A 6,779-nucleotide genomic window follows, 5' to 3' on the forward strand; every position below is an offset into this window, starting at 1 on the left:
ATGATCAAGGAAACAATGGCTTTAAATGACGCACTGGACCAGATGGACTTAACAGATATATACAGAACATTCCATCCTAAAACAGCAGAATACACATTCCTGTCAAGTGCGCATGGAACTTTCTCCAGAATAGATCACATATTAGGTAACAGGGCAGTCCTCAACAAATACAAAAAGACAAAAATCATGTCATGCACCTTTTCTGACCACAGCATTATGAAAGTAGAAGTCAAACCACAGAACAAATTTGGAAAGACCATAACACATGAAGGTAAAACAACATGTTACTAAACAATGAATGGGTCAACTAGGAAATCAAAGAAGAAATAAAAAAAAATACTTGGAAACAAATGAAAATGAAAACACAAATGGTCCAAAACCTTTGATACACAACAAAAGTGGTCCTAAGAGGGAAGCATATAGCAATACAGGCCTGCCTTTAGAAGCAAGAAAAATTTCAAATAAACAACCTAACCTTACACCTAAGGAGCCAGATAAAGAACAATAAATGAAGCCTAAAGCCAGCAGAAGGAAGAAAATAATAAAGATTAGAGCAGAAATAAATGATACAGAAACTAAAAACAAACAAACAAAAAACCCCAAACAAAAACAAAAAACAGAACAGATCAATGAAACCAGGAGCTGGTTTTTGAAAAAAAACTAATAAAATTGATAACCCTCTAGCCAGACTTATCAAAAAGAAAATAAAAAAGACCCAAATAAATAAAATCACAAGTTAGCGAGGATAAATAATATACAACAGAAATACAATCGTAAGAGCATATTATGAAAAATTATATGCCAACAAACTGGACAAGCTAGAAGAAATGGATTAATTCCTAGAAATAGATGAATTACCAAAACTGAAACAGGAAGAAAGAGAAAACTTGAGCAGACTGATAACCAGCAAAGAAACTGAATCAGTAATCAAAAAACTCCCAACAAACTAAAGTCCAGGGCCACATGGCTTCACAGGTGAATTCTACAAACACTTAATCAAGAGTAATTACCAATTTTTCTCAAACCGTTCCAAAAAATAGAATGAGAAGGCAAACTTCTGAACTCATTCAATGAGGCCAGCATTATCCTGATACAAAAACCAGATAAAGACTCCACAAAAAAAGAGAACTACAGGCCAATATCCCTTATGAACATGGAGGCAAAAATTCTTGATAAAATACTAGCAAACTAAATCCAACAATACATTAAAAGAATCACTCACTACCATCTAGTGGGATTTATTCCTAGGCTTCAAGGGTGGTTCAATATTCACAAATCAATTAAGGTGATACAGCACATTAATAAAAGAATGGATAAGAGCCATATGATCATTCCAATGGATGCAGAAAAGGCATTTGACAAAGTACAACATCCATTCATGATAAAAACCTTCAACACAGTAGAGATAGAAGAAACATACCTCAACATCATAAAGGCCATGTATGAAAAATCCACAGCTAATATCATCATTAATGGGGAAAAACAGAGCTTTTCCTTTAAGGTCAGTTAGGGATATCCACTCTCACCACTGTTATTTATCATAGTACTGGAAGACCTAGCCACAGCAATCAGAAAACAAAAAGAAATAAAAGACATCCAAATTGGCAAGAAGTAAAATTTTCACTATTTACAGAAGATGTGATACTCTATATAGAAAACCTGATAGATTCTACCAAAAAACTGCTAGAACTGATATACAAATTCAGTCAAGTTGCAGGATATGGAATCAATGTACAGGAATCTGTTGCACTTCTATACACCAAAAATGAAGCAATAGAAAGAGAAATTAAAGAATTGATCCCATTTGCAGTTGCACCAAAAACAATGAGATACCTAGGAATAAACCAAACCAAAGAGGTGAGATACTTGTACTCTGAAAACTGTAAAACACTGATGAAAGAAATGGAAGATGACACAAAGAAATGGGAAAAACATTCCAAGCTCATGGATTAGAAGAGCAAATATTGTTAAAATGTCTATATTATCCAAAGCAATCTACATACCTAATGCAACTCTATCAAAATACCAACAGCATTTTTCACAGAGCTAGAATAAATAATCCAAAAATTTATATGGAACCACAAAGGACCTTAGCCAAAGCAACCTTGAAAAAGAAAAGCAAAGCTGAAGGCATTACAATTCCAGACTTCAAGCTGCATTACAAACTTGTAGTGATCAAAACAGTATGGTACTGGCACAAAAATAGACATATAGATCAATGGAACAAAATAGAAAACCAAGAAATGGACCCATAACTTTATGGTCAGTGAATCTTTGACAAAGCAGGAAAGAATATCCAATGGGAAAAAGTCTCTTCAACAAATGGTGTTGGGAAAACTGGACAGAAACATGCAAAAGAATGAAACTGGACTACTATCATACACTATACATAAAAATAAATTCAAAATGGATGAAAGACCTAAATGTGAAACTTGAAACCATCAAAATCCTAGAGAAGAACACAGACAGCAACCTCTCGGACATCAGCCATAGCAACTTCTTTCTAGATATGTCTCCTGAGGCAAGAGAAACAAAAGAAAAATTGAACTATTGGGACTTCATCAAAATAAAAAGCTTCTGCACAGCAAGGGAAACAATTAACAAAACTAAAAGGCAACTTATGTCATTTATCAAATGACATATCTGATAACGGGTTAGTATCCAAAATACATAATGGACTTACAAAACTCAACACACAATAAATGAAGAACCCAATTAAAAATGGACAAAAAACATGAATAGACATTTTTACAAAGAAGACATCCAGATGGCAGATACATGAAAAGATGCTCATCAGGGAAAATGCAAATCAAAACCACAAGGAGATATCACCTCAAACCTGTCAGAATGGCTAAAATCAACAACACAAGGAACAACAGGTATTAGCAAGGATATGGAGAAAAGGGAACCCTCTTACACTGTTGGTGAGAATGCAAACTGGGGCAGCCACTGGAAAACAGTATGGATTTTCCTCAAAAAGTTAAAAATAGAACTATCCTATGACCCAGCAATTGCATTACTAGGTATTTACCCAAAGAATACAAAAATACTAATTCAAAGGGATACATGCACCCCGATGTTTATAACAGCATTATATACAATAGTCAAATTGTGGAAACAGCCCAAGTGTCCATCAATTGATGTATGGATAAAGAAGATGTGGCATATATACCTTCTTTATATATTTGCACACACACACACACACACACACACACACAACACACACACAATGGAATATTACTCAGTCATAAAATAGAATGAACTCTTGCCATTTGCATGGACATTGATAGAATTAGAAAGAGAGTATAATTCTAAGCAGCATAATTCAGTCAAAGACAAATACCATATGATTCCACTCCCATGTGGAATTTAAGAAACAAAACAAATGAGCAAAGGGGGGAAAAAGAGAAGAGAGGCAAACCAAGAAACAGACTCTTAACTATACAGAACTGATGGTTGCCAGAGGGGAGGTAGGTGGGGAAGAAGGGTGAAATAGGTGATGGGGATTAAGGATTGCACTTGTTGTGATGAGCACCGGGTATTGTATGGAAGTGTTGAATTACTATATTGTACACCTGAAACCAATATTACACTGTATGTTAACTGGTATTTAAATAAAAACTTAAAAAATATTTTTCTGCACTAATATCTTTCTCTTCACCTTCTAACATTCCAATGACAAAAGTATTATATATTTGGATATTATCTCAGTGGACACTGTGGTTCCGTTCACTTGTTTTCTTTTTTTCCCCTCTGTTCTTCAACTTGGATGATTTCTAGTAACCTATCATGAAGTTTGCTATTTTATCAATTACTGCCATTCTGCTATTGAGCCTATTCAGTGAACATTTTTATTTCAGATATCGTGTTTTCTAGTTCTAACACTTCCATTTAGTTCTCTTTTATAGTTTCCATTTCTCTGCTGAATTATATCTTCCCATTCATTTCAAGAGTTTTTACTCTTACCTCACAGAACATGGTTAAAGCTGCCTTAAAATTTATGTCTGATGACTCCAACATTTGGTTTATCTTGAGTTGGCATTTGTTCATTTGGGAGAGACACAGAATAGGCATTTTTAACAAGCACCTCAGTTGCAAGTCATTTATGACATCTGAAGGAAATAGATAATATAGAATATAGCAGGGGATCTGACTTACTTCTTAATAAAATTATTCAATCTTAAAGAGAAATAGTTTAATAAAGACATAATCTCTCCCCAAAAAAGAACAGAATTATCCTACCTTACCATTGGTAAAGCACTTGTTATAATCATTTTGATGTAATTTTATGTTTGAGATTCAAATGCCTTACTCCAGTAGACACACACACACACACACATACACACACACACACACACACATACACACCAGTAATTTAAGAGGTATCAACATTTTGCTATGATAGTATATCCCTGATTAAAGTAATATAAGAGAATGCCAAGCAAAAGAAAAAGTAATTTGTGCATAATTAGATGCATAAAGCCCATTTAATAAGACATATTTAGATTGTTGAATGCATAAAGGCCCAATTTTAATCTGATTGGTACTGTCTGTGGAATTAACATTAACATAATTAATAATGAAGAAAGAAATGCTCATTGAGCCACTAAAGTTTTTTATTCCCTGGATACGAAAGGTCCAGTTGGAGCTGCTTACCTCAGTAATTACAATATTCTCATCAAAAACCTTAGAGTAACAGAAAAAATGCACAGAAAAATTACATTATAGTTTTCCCCTAAGAAGATTATAACATATAGAAACAAAGTCTCTTATCAGTTCTTTTCCCTTATGTGAAAAAATTCAAGTTAATTCTCTTTTGTCCATGGATAAACAACAAAATTTTCATCATGTTTGCTTTTTTCAGCTTTAGCTTTTTGACATGTACATATCTATTAGTTGTAACAGGGAATCCCTGATCCATCTCCTCTACCTGAATAGCTTTTCTCACTAGAAATTTTCAATTTTCCTAAAACTACTAATCCATAAAGAATTATTCCACCACAAAGACTGCTAATTATCCAGGCAGAAATCATATAGAATACCACTGTTTTGTCATCATGACACTTTTTCATTCGTTCAGTTTAGTCAGGCAACAAATATTTATTTAGTATCTACTGTATGTGAGCATTGTGTTAAACTCCAGGAAGACAACTGTGAAGAAACAAATCATGAACTTGGTCTTTTAAAAAAAACCACATTGATTCCTTCCACAATCACTGAGTATACACCATATATTGCACAAGGCATTACACTATGTATGTATATGTATATATATATATACATGTTTCATATATATATGCAGAATTTTAATTTATATTTGTTGTAAATATTCAAAAATAATAGAGGTTAGGTTTTCTAGTACTTAATATACATAGAGATATTATATATGTACATATTTTATAAATAAGCATACATGTATTTAGTTATATACTCAAAAACTTGAGGGAATGTTTGTTATTGGATTCTGATACATCTATCATAGCAATATCATATTGAAATTTAGTTTGCTCCTTTGAGAAAAAAATGCAAGCCTTTTTATTCATTAATCTGCGTAGTACAGTATTTAGCATAGTTACCCAAAAAAAGCTTGAATTAAATAAAGAGATGATAGCCACACAAATATGGAATCTATGATCTAAGTTAGTGAATTATACTTCACAGAAGTTGTTCAAACAGAAATTTTGAGTATCAAAATGGTAATAGAAAGTAACATATTGGGTCAGATAAAAAATGCAATACTTTAATTTCTTTAATAGTCCCTTGTGAATTTATGATTACTATATTATTTAGCTTCTTATGAACATTATATGAATAGAAATGAGTGTCTAAGCCCCCTATATGGAAAACATACATTTTAACAATATATTTTTGTGGTAAATCTATTATTCAGTCATTTGAATATTTTTTTTCTTTTAAACAAGATGGTTATTGAGATATGTATTAGTATTCTTGAACAAAAATTGCCATTATATACCTTGTCATTTTATGTAAGACTGGAAAACACCTCATATGAGCTAGCCAATCCTTAAAAGCCAATGATAAATACCTATGTATATTCAGATATGACCCACACATTCCAAAATATATGCAAGGGCTGACAAAAGAAGCTGAAAATGGGCAGAAGGAAAATAAGGTAAGAAGCAAAAAGAATTCAAGGGACCTGACAGGACCAGACTTTTAAAAACAACTGCCTGCATAAATAATCTTGTAGAAGGGGAGGGGTTCACCCTGAAGTACAAAAGCTGAATTTTGTGTTTAACAGAAGAACATGGAACTGAGTGTACAATGGCTTTTGGCAGAAGTCCTCCTAGACAGGGTATCAGATGCCATAAGGGATGCAAAGTTACCCACAAACATCACACAGACTAGCAATTTTTACAGGAAGCAAATTTCTCTGTGACCACAAAGGAAAAGAAGCTTTGGAATTGAACAGCCTTGGCTAATGTGGCCTCTCCCTATCCCACACCAGCACCTCCTGCAAAAAGCCACACCAGAATATTCAGCTCCTTCATTTAGCAGAAATAAAAACAAACTGACAAAAGAGATTCTTTTAATGCAATAAGAAAATGTGTAGGAAAAATGCAGTAAACTTATTTAAAAGATATTTTTCCATAGAGTAGAATAAATTTTGATCAGGATTTTGCCACAAAAAAAAGAAAATAAAATTGTAAAAACATAATCACTTCTATTAAAGAAGATCACAAAGCAGATAATTAAGGATTAGGGTCCAAATGGAAAGACAAAGGGATTTGAAAAATGACCTGGCTGACATTAAAAAA

The sequence above is a fragment of the Phoca vitulina genome, unplaced genomic scaffold (genome assembly GCF_004348235.1).
Source record: "Phoca vitulina isolate PV1807 unplaced genomic scaffold, GSC_HSeal_1.0 scaffold8, whole genome shotgun sequence".
In the NCBI taxonomy this organism is placed as follows: domain Eukaryota; kingdom Metazoa; phylum Chordata; class Mammalia; order Carnivora; family Phocidae; genus Phoca; species Phoca vitulina.